Raw genomic sequence first — 11,498 nt, forward strand, 5'->3', positions numbered from 1 at the left:
TATATATATTATATATATATTATATATATATTTTATATATATTACGTATATCTATATTATGTATATATTACATATATATATTATATATATATTTATATATAGTATATATATATTTATATATAATAATAATATATTATATATATATATATATATATATATATATATATATATATATATATATATCAAATAATAATAATATATATGTATAATAATATATATATTTGTAATAGATTTTATTTATATATATATATATATATATATATATATATGCATACATTTATATATTACACATATATATGTGTACATATATATGATATATGCAATAACCTTCTGGATCAATTTATCTATATGTGTCATTAATGCCAGTGAGTGTTTATGTTAATATTACCATTAAATAAGGCAATGGTGTCACAGTGATATGCACCCCACTTCCACCATGTTTTTAAAATCTCAAATTCATTATTTTTTTCCAATCGACCAATAATCATTTGTCCCAATATTTTCTGCACAGCAAAAGTCTGTTGGTATATCTATAAATATATTTATTGATAATTTTTGTTTTTTCATTCCCATTTTATTTATAATATCACTGAAACAAACACATAGACGCAAATACAAGAAACATAGACACACACACAGAAATACTTGCATACATACATATATGTACATTAAAGAAATAAGCATTCTTGCAGAGGGCAGACACTATGAGTGAATCTATTCATGACTTTTGTTTATTTAAGCTTGGTTTTTCCCCCCAATTTTTTGACTAAATTTTTAAAGTATAAAAAAAAAAAAATAAATAAAATGTCAAAAAGATTTTAAAAAATGCTTTTTGTTGTAGTTGTCTTGCCTTATGTCATATTTAACTCCATTGTTACCATATTTCTTTTGAACTACACTGCCTTTATTTCATTAATTTTATTACTAAAATAACTTTGTCATTAATTTTACCGGTTGGCAGATACAAACTGTAAATCTGAAGTTATTCCGCCAATCAGTAGGTTGGTAATGTTAATCGCAGAGTATAATATCAATGAGACAAAGAATGAAGAATTACATTTCGTTTTGTTTTTAGAATGTAAATTAACATGAAATTTTGGTGGAGGATATTAATTTAGATCACTTTCATTGCTTTCTTCTTCCTTTAGTGTCTCTTTTCCCTGCTAGGGTGGTTTGCCTGGAGTTGGTAAACTAAGAACTGCACCAGGCTCCAGTCTGCTTTGGCTTGGTTTCTACGTCTGGATGCCATTCTTAACACCAACTCTATTAGAGCATGCTTTTACGTGTCACTGGCATGGGTGTCTTCTATGTGTGACCAGTACTGGCCATGACTAGGATTTCATTTAGCTTGACATGTCTTCTCAAGCACACCAAATTGCCAAAAGTTTCAGTCACTTATCATCATCTCTGTGAGAGTCAACATTCCAAAAGATCATATTTCATCACCTCATCCCACTTTAAAAAGGAGAAATTTGTATCATAGAACCAGATGCAATCTCAAGCAGATTAGTATCAAAAAGGTTAGGGGAACATTAAATATATTTAAACACATCTAATCATTCTCAATATGTCAGGCAGATTTGAATGTAAATATGCTAATCACTGGTGTATTTTATCATCAGGGAACATCTCCCCACCTTTAGATAATCTTTGTTCATAACATATGATTAACTGATGTAAAGTGACTTTAAGAGACCAAAGTGTTTCTATCTTGTGTCTCCTTGGCCAGTTACCCCTTCCTGCATTGGATCAATAAATCTAACAAGAGTAATGGCTCTTGTTTAAAGAAATTAGCAAACAAATTATTTGCTAATGTATGCTGATGTCTGTCAAACTGATAATGATTTATGAGGTGCACTGAGGAGACATAAGGTTGAAACACAATGGTCTCAAAGTTCTCTTACATCAATAAATTTAACCTTGAATGATGATAAACAACAATCAGATATTGACCCTCAAATCTACCAGAATATATTAAGGAATATGTACGTCATTGTTTGGATTCTTGTTGTTCTGTGTACATGTCACAATTTATTAATTGTATATATTTTGCTGAAAGTTTCTCCTCATTGAAGTTTATGCTTTATTTCAGGGACCTCTAGGATTATATAAGGGATTCTCTTATCTGTAGAAGAGAGCTTCCTGCTGGTCATACCAACAATAGTTGATAACTACAGGGTTATATAACTATAATTATAAGCAATATGGTAGTTGTAAAAAGATCTTGCATTTTTTAATTATTTTGATATGTTTGGTATGTTTGGAAAATACACATATTCTGTGATCCCAGCTTCATTTAGCTGCCTTATCAAATCTTCTGAAAGCATTAATTATAACAATCTAACTTTTTAATTAGAGAGAGAACATTTTTCTTATTTACTTTTTAAAACTAGAACAAACCCTCAAAAGTTATGTTATCTATTTCAAGGAACTATTACCTCTGCCTTAGCAAAAGCGGAGGTATTATTTTCAGCTGTGTTTGTTCATGGACAAAATATCTCAAGAACTGCTGGATGGATTTGGATGAAACTTTCAGAGTTGTTTGGCCTCATGACTGGCACAAACTGATTAGATTTTAGGATCGATCAAATACCGGAGAAGGATTCTGGATTATTTGTTATATTTACTTTACATAAAGTATTATGACCTCATGGTGACTTTCAAGTCTTTCTCTGATTATCTCCCTTGAAAGCACGCTCATGGTTTTCACTTCAATTATGATGGTGGTGTTGTTTCCAAAGTTTTCTTTTTGCTATTATTAATTTTACTTGCGTCTCTATTTCAGCAGAAACTGATGGATAAAGAAATCAAACTACATAAACAAACAACAGCAAAACCATTTAGAAATTAAATAATACTAACATATTCAGTAACAATAATGAATTTAATTTATCCTCAGCAATTTTCAATATATCGCTCCTGTTTAAAACCTCTTACCTACTTGACTACTGTATTTCTAGCTCTGCCTTGAAGGAAGCTTTACTTCTTGGACTCACATTTTTGTGTGCAACGATGTTGTTAAACCTCTGTTAACAGCACCGTATGCAGGTCCTTTCCGTTTTCTTTCATGCACAGATAAATTTTTCACTATAGACCTTAATGGTCGTAAAGACACTAATATCAGTGTATAGACTAAAAACTCTCCCTGTTCCCACTGTAGATGATACACACACAGCATTATAAACACAGCCCACACACCCACCTTCACATTCCATGACTACCATTTTCCAGTTTTTTTAATGTAAATTTTGAGAGCAGTCAGATTCATTTCAGATATTCTCATTTTAAAAATCATCTCTGGCTAATTGTTGAGAGGACGTTGGTGTTGCCTTGGTGGAGGTTTTCCCTCTCTGAGTGCTTTTGTTTATTACTATGTGTTGTGTAGCAAGATGTCACATCTATGTTATGTGATGCTGAATGGTTATCTTGTGTGGTGTCAGATTTTTGTGATAGCTGTGTTGTATAGTGTTTGACTGTTGTGATGGTTGTGCTGTGTAAGGTCTGGTTGTTGTGATGGCTGTGTTGTGTAGCACCTGGATGTTGTGATAGTTGTGCTTTATAGCGCCTGGTTGTTGTGTTTATGCCAGATGTTGAAAATAGATAATGAGTGTGTTGTGATATATTTTAATTGAGAATTGTACTTAATGAAGTTAAATTTCAAAAGAAATGCTATGAAAACCTGCTGGAGGCCATAAAGATATGAAATAGACAAGAATGTAATAATTTTAACGTTTAACAGGACTGATGATAATTATTAAGCTACTTAGCAATCTCCAAATTGTTTTACTCTTTTAGAAATCAAAATCGGTGTTACCCGGTTAGCAACCACAACTGTTCACCATTGACCACTCAGCAATTAACAGCAACTCCACTATATAATAATTTTAATGAATAAACATTAATTGTAAATAATAATTAGAATGTTTAACCCTTTAAGTACAGTAATCATCCAAAAATGTTTTTTGCAGAAAGAAGGCTGAGAGAGAGAAGTTATCAATAAATACTGTTATCAATAAATCATTTAAAAAATGATAAAAATTTGGTTTTAAAATATTAATTTTCACAATTTATATTTTCATAGCTAGATTGACATAGTGAAAGATTAGTTAGTGTGCTTGAAGGGTTAAAATAATTTAGCTATATATAGTAGGTGAAACAACAATGAAGAATATCAATTCATATCTCTTTTGTTATCAGATTTTTATATTGTCTTTCAATCATAATAATAATAATGATCAATAAAAGGAAGACAGAAAGAAGATACATATATCATTTGTGTTTATATGTGTTAGTGTGCATATGTTTGTGTATATATGTATATAAGTTATTATAGCATAATCAATGTTTGAAATTGACTAACAACAACAATACATAGATATTCACATCATTGTAAATATATCCTAAGGAATTTCATAGAAAATATTTACTGCAATCACACAACCAAAAAAAAAAAAAAAAATAAAAAATAAATATGCATACATTCATGTGTATGAGGAAAAAAAATGTATACCCAAACACTAAGTGTGTGTATATATATATATATATGAGACCTTGTTAGAGAAAAAGATTTGTAAAAGAAAACTGACACATACAAAAAATGGATATTATAAAATATATACTGAGTATAACAGTTTTTTAGTTAGTTTTTATGTTAACAATATAACACTGAAAAACTAATTTTATTGGAGAACCAGTAAGGCTTTTCTTATGTACTTTTGGGAGTTGTCACCAATACACAAAAATTATGCAAGATTTATAAGTTGAACAGTTTTAATAAACATCTAAATCTGTCTTGAGATTCAAATAGCAAGAGACAAGAGTTGAAGCTAGTATAGCAAATAACAAGAGATCAAGAGAAATAAACTGTTCATTATTTACATCTGATGGATAATTGTCCTCATCTTGTTTATTGCTAACACAACGTTTTGGCTGATATACCCTCTAGCCTTCATCAGGTGTCTTGGGGGAAATTTCGAACCTGGGTTCTCATTCCTAAGATATTTTTCAATGTTATTATTATTATATAGGTTACTGCTTGGAATCAAACTCGGAATCTTGGGGTTAGTAGCCCACACTCTTAACCACTATGCCATATCCCAAGACACCTGATGAAGGCTGGAGTGTATATCAGTCAAAACGTTGTGGTAACACAAACAAGATGAGGACAAATATCTGTCAAATGTAAATAATGTACATAATTCCTCATCTCTTAAATATAGAACTGAAATAAACTGTTGTTTAGATCAGAAGCAACCTTGAACTAGCAAACCTATAGGCAAAAAAGTTTCAACAGTCACCATTCTGTCTATTTGTATACCAAGGAGTTTATTGTTCACTGTGTCCTTTTTTTAAGATGGTAGGGTGTAATTTAAGAGAGATGTGGTTTTTGTTTCTAGTAAGTCAAGCAATAACGTTGAGACTCTGCCAAGAAACTGAAATTCATTATGATGATTTGTTCTACTATATTGATATTAGAATATATATATAAGCCACACTGCAGCAATATCAAAGACAGATTGTTTCAAAGGATTGGTTCAGGAAGAGGCTTCAGATGTTAACTTCAGCTCAGTTCTAATCTATCAGATCAATGACTAATAATATTTGAGCAGTAATCAGATCAATGATATTCCAGCAATAATCATAGCACTGATCAATGGTATTGCAGCTGAATTGCAGATAAATGCAGTCCAGCAAGGCTCATGTTTTTCTGACATATTGGACAATGTTGTCCTAGATACACTACATGCTTCCATTTTCACAGATAGTTGGATGAGATTTAAAGATCTGACTGCTATTTCTAGCAAGATGAATGACTAAACAGACAATACTCTCTAATTGGTTTTTTTTCCTATTAATTGTAAATCCATGTCACAAAATACATAGACTGGGTCAAATCGATGAGCTAAATGTGTTTTAGTCAGTTCGTATGTTTAAACTAAAAAAAATAATATTGATTAGAAAAACAAAATCAATGATCCTGTGAATAGACATGTGTGAAGGCATCATTCTCTGTTTAGAATAATACTTCAGAGGATAAGCAAAAACATATCATTCAAAGTTAATCATATTTAATAGGGAAAATTAGGCATCAAAATTGTTTAATTTGGAATAAAATTGTAGTGCTTCTTTTTTTAATCAGTACTTCTCTGTGGTTTTTTTTTTATTACATTGCTTCCTTACTTTTTGAAGGAAGAATAGCGAAGGGATTCTTGGCTCAATTCTTAAGATGACTAATTGAATTATTGACAACTGATTGTAAATCAATATAATTTTGAGTTCATTCTTAGTAGGGTATACATTATTATATGTGCACATAGTTACATAGTTGTAGATACAAATGAAAATACATACAAATGTGTATGTGTGTATATGCATATACACATTTATATGTGTATGTAAACATACACACACATAGGTGTCTTAAATATCGTTGTAAACACTTTGATGAAGGAATACATTTTTTTTTGAAAGAACATAGGGTAAGAGGTATAATTAGAATTACCAACCCAATAGTAATGAGGCATCACATGAGAATATGAGAAGATTTGTGCAAAATATAGAGTCTATATTTGCTTTTCTTCATATAAAAGTTTTCACTGGTTAGTCTGGGTTGAAAAAAAATCTTCAATTAGAAACGTTTCTTGGTAAGAGCTTTACTGACAAAATTATGTAGTCCATGGAAATACATCTGTACACATTAAATTATGCACATGTGTACACATAAACACGTGTATGTGAATGTGTGTGTGTGTATAATAATCATCATCATATAATGTCCACTTTCCATGCTGGTATGGGCCGGACAGTTTGATAGGACCCTGCACCTGACTTTTGTGTCTGTTTTGGCAGGGTCTTTACGGTTAGATGTCCTTCCTATATATCTGTTAGTGGTCCATACTTCAGAAAAAATCCTCACTAAAAGAGAAATTGAGCAGTTTTGCATTTATATTGTTAAGCACTATATTCCATGTTATGACATGTCATTCAGAAAGTTACCAATTGTTGTATGTGCATGTGTGTATGTATATATATATATAAACAAAAGTAAATGAGTATATGCATATATACGTACAGGTATGTGCATACCGACATCCACCTGTATGTATAGGTGCATATCTGGGTACAGGACATTGCACACAAACGTAGACGGGAACACACGAGCCACATAGAGAACATTCTACTTCTTCAGCTACCCACGTTTTAACACCGGCGTTTCGACGAGCTTCGGGCAGGACGCAACGTTAAAACGGCTCGTCCCATGGATCGCAGATTAAATCTGTATACGCAAATTAAATCTAGCCATGGAGGAATGTAGTGGCGGACGAAAAACAAGACAGGAAAACAAACAGAAGGCTTTACGGCCAGACGAGAAAAATTATGTGTGTATGAACGCGATGAGGCACGGAACCGATATCATCATCGTTTAACGTCCGATTTCCATGCTAGCATGGGTTGGACGATTTGACTGAGGACTGGTGAAACCGGATGGCAACACCAGCCTCCAATCTGATTTGGCAGAGTTTCTACAGCTGGATGCCCTTCCTAACGCCAACCACTCGGAGAGTGTAGTGGGTGCTTTTATGTGTCACCCGCATGAAGGCCAGTCAGGCGGTACTGGCAACGGCCAGTATATATATATATATATATATATATGCACACATATTGCTTATGTCATAAGAATTTATCCAAAGGGCTATCCAAAGGGCTTTTCAACCCAATATTTTCTATTCAAAGGGCTTTTTAACCCAATATTTACATGCTATTATTTATAGCTTTATCAAGTTTGAGTTAAACTGTTAAGAACTGTGTGTGTGTGTGTGACATATAAAATTTTAAAATACAGTGATATGTAATATTTGCCAGAATTAACCAAACAGATGAGTAACACAACAATAATTAAAAAAAACGTTTAGACGCAATAAAGATTAAATAAATTGTAGGATTTGAATGAAAGTGTTTCTTGATAAATGAAAACTTCTTTACCATGTTTTGTCTCATACAGAAAACATTAAATCAAAATCAAAAAAACCCCAAAAAAGACACAAACAGAATATTTGTTTGGATTAAAGGGTAGTTTTGGGAGAGTCACAACCTTCTGAAAGGTTATGGACAGATTAATTGCTAAAACTAATTAACCTTTTGACCGTCTTGTGCATCACATGTGACACACACGACATATTACCCTGGCATCCATGTATCATATATGATACAAATTCCCAATTTTTTTCAAGTACCAGACTAACTTGGGACTTATAAAAGAGAAGCTTTATATTACTCTGCATATGTGAAACAAGGGACTAAATAAAAGTCTGAAAACAAGGTTGGACATTCGGGACATACTTATGAAAATGCTTTGGACAGGCAAGAGATTAATAAGTGAGTAAATGAGAGGGCCTTGACATGGTCATTCAACTAAACACCTTTCTCAAATAGCAAATCCTGTTCTCTTAAACAAAGAAAGAGTACCTATGATGAAATAATTCTGAATGTCTGGAGTGCCACAGCTAGAATGCTTTTTGATCATAGATCTGCTCAAACAGGACAAACATAAGGCTAAACAACAACAGTATCAACTAGATCAGGGGTTTTCAAACTTTTTGACTTGCGGACCCCTTTATATTTCAGGCTTTACCTTAGGGACCCCCTTATAAATGCTTATGAAATTTATACATAAATATTTGCTTAAAATAACATATATTTTTACATTTATTTACTTAACAGTTTTTAACAAATAGGTTTATTGTCAATTAAAAGATTTCGATTAAAAAACATATATAAAATCAAATTGCCCATAAAAAGTATTTGCTGTCTACGGACCCCCTGTCTTGTCCTTGTGGACCCCCTGTGGTCTGCGGACCACAGTTTGAAAACCCCTGAACTAGATAATACTTAAGATAATGTTGTATTAAATACATGAAAGTCTGAATAAAAAATGTGACAGTCATGGCTGGATTGCCCTTTGATCATAGTTCTATTTAATCAGATTTCCAATTCTGGTACAAGGCCAACAGTTTTGGGGGAGGGGGTAAGTCATTTACATTGACTCCAATGTTCAACTGGTACTTATTTTATCAACCCCCAAATGGATGAAAGTTGACATGAGCAGAATTTGAACTCAGAAGAAATACTGTTAAGCATTTTGTCAGGTGCAGTAGTGATTCTACCACTTCACTGCCTTCCTAAGGCTAAATAATAACAACAAAACCAATTAAAATTAAATAAGATATAACATAGCAGGTAACAAAATAAAGCAAATGTTAAAAGTTTATAAGGTTAATTGCAATTCTCTAAAATGATACAAAATTTAATTTTAGATGAGAAACAAAGTGGGTACCATAGTGAGGATGTTAAATTACTGAAAGTGAACATTAAACAAATTATTGTTTGTTTATCACTCATTACATTCACCTCCGTGGAAGCACAATGGCCCAGTGGACTCGCGGTTTCGATTCCCAGACTAGGCATTGTGAGTGTTTATTGAGCGAAAACACCTAAAGCTCCACGAGGCTCCGGCAGCGGTGGTGGCGAACCCTGCTGTACTCTTTCACCACAACTTTCTCTCACTCTTTCATCCTGTTTCTGTTGTACCTGTATTTCAAAGGGCCAGCCTTGTCACACTGTGTCACGCTGAATATCTCCGAGAACTACGTTAAGGGTACACGTGTCTGTGGAGTGCTCAGCCACTTGCACGTTAATTTCACAAGCAGGCTGTTCTGTTGATTGGATCAACTGGAACCCTCGTTGTCGTAACCGACAGAGTGCCAACCAACATTCACCTCTATTCCCATTTCCAACCATCTGTTACTTTCCTAACATACTCTTACAAAACAACCCTTCTCCTTTCCCACTGAACCACTGTTTATATTCTTTCTTACGCTTACCTTCTTGAGAGTTCTACGAGAGTTTGCCCTGGCTCCCAATCACTACCAACTTATCTTCTTCCCGGCTACTCTGGTCTACCACTATATAGTATGGAGTAGCTATGTATCTCCTCTATAGCAAGTCACTTGTGCTTGTCCCTCTATCATACTTTAGTCTCTCAAACCCAGCATAAAGACACCTCTTCCCAAATACTCACACACTCACACTTAGTCAAGGGGGCTTTTCTTTTCTGTTTCCTGCCCTTTTTTTCCATCTTGCAAGTTATTTGGTGACCTCCTAGGACAGGTGGCATGAGAAACGCATCAAGTACAAGTTGTAAAGTGGTTGACATAAGGAAAGGCATCCAGCCATGGAAGCCACAATGAAGCTGACATTGGAGCTTAATGCAACCCTGTTGCTTGCTGGATCCTCAAATCGTCCAAGTCATGCCAGCATGGAAAACAAACATTAAATAAGGATGGTATTTTTGACTAGCTTAAGGTTAGACTTAATCCAACAGATTAACAGTGTTCCTGTCATGACCATCCCTCCCCATATACCTAAGACTACATCATGTATTGTGACCTTTAGGATGGTGTGATTTGAGGGAAATGCTACAGATCATGTGACTATGTAGAGACTTCCTTATTGGCTTGAATTCAACCAAGTCGTTAACATTGTCTGACTTTGGCTTAATTAGTCAAATTATCAGTATTTCATTTTGTGTCTGGCAAAGACATTTAATTCCAAAAGACCCACTCTTCACAGCCATCACCACCCTAAACAGACATTATGAAGACAGTAGACAGTGGGAGTACTATACGATTATGGTGATAGTTAAACATGTTTCATTCTCACATAGGAGTGGGGAACAAATTATATATGGAGATAGCATTCACCCATATAAAACTGGGAAAACTCTGATACACCCCACTTTATGTGTAAGATTAGTCTCAGAGGCAGTTGGGATACATACAGATTTCTGATAAGAGATAATGTTCAAATTATCTCTTTTCTTTAATTTAACTTGTTTTATTTAACTAACTTTCTTTCCCAGCAAAATCATGAACATTCTCACACTCTACTGTTTCATTGATTAATCACAACAATTGATATAAATACCATTTAAATGTTGAAAATAAGATATGTACCTGTCTGGCAAGTGAATTGATCCAACCAATTACAGCATGAAAGATACATTTTAGCCGTTCACAACAGATTAACTTCACTTAAACATTTATTATTTGATGTCAGTGACTAGGTCGCAGCTGATGCAATGAAAAGTTTAATACAACATAACAAAGGTTTCAGTAAAGTTAAGTCTTTGGGTATTTTTGAGTGGCTAATATGTGTTCCCCATACTATAATTGTTAAAAAATAAGGTGTTAATTTTAGAGTATGTTTATGAATAGCAACAGAACATTTACTGATGGGATGACTCTATTCTAAGAATAGAATCAAATTTATTGTGAAGATCAAATTGAATGGGATTTCACAATAAATACTAAATATATATATATATATATATATATATATATATATATATATATATATCTATATCTTCTCACTAATGTATGTCATACACATAGAATACTTGCAATTTCTCCTTTTTTCATTCAGTTCAAAGATACCAAACC

Source organism: Octopus bimaculoides, chromosome 5, assembly GCF_046866305.1.
Source record: "Octopus bimaculoides isolate indiv1 chromosome 5, ASM4686630v1, whole genome shotgun sequence".
Taxonomy (NCBI): Eukaryota; Metazoa; Mollusca; class Cephalopoda; order Octopoda; family Octopodidae; genus Octopus; species Octopus bimaculoides.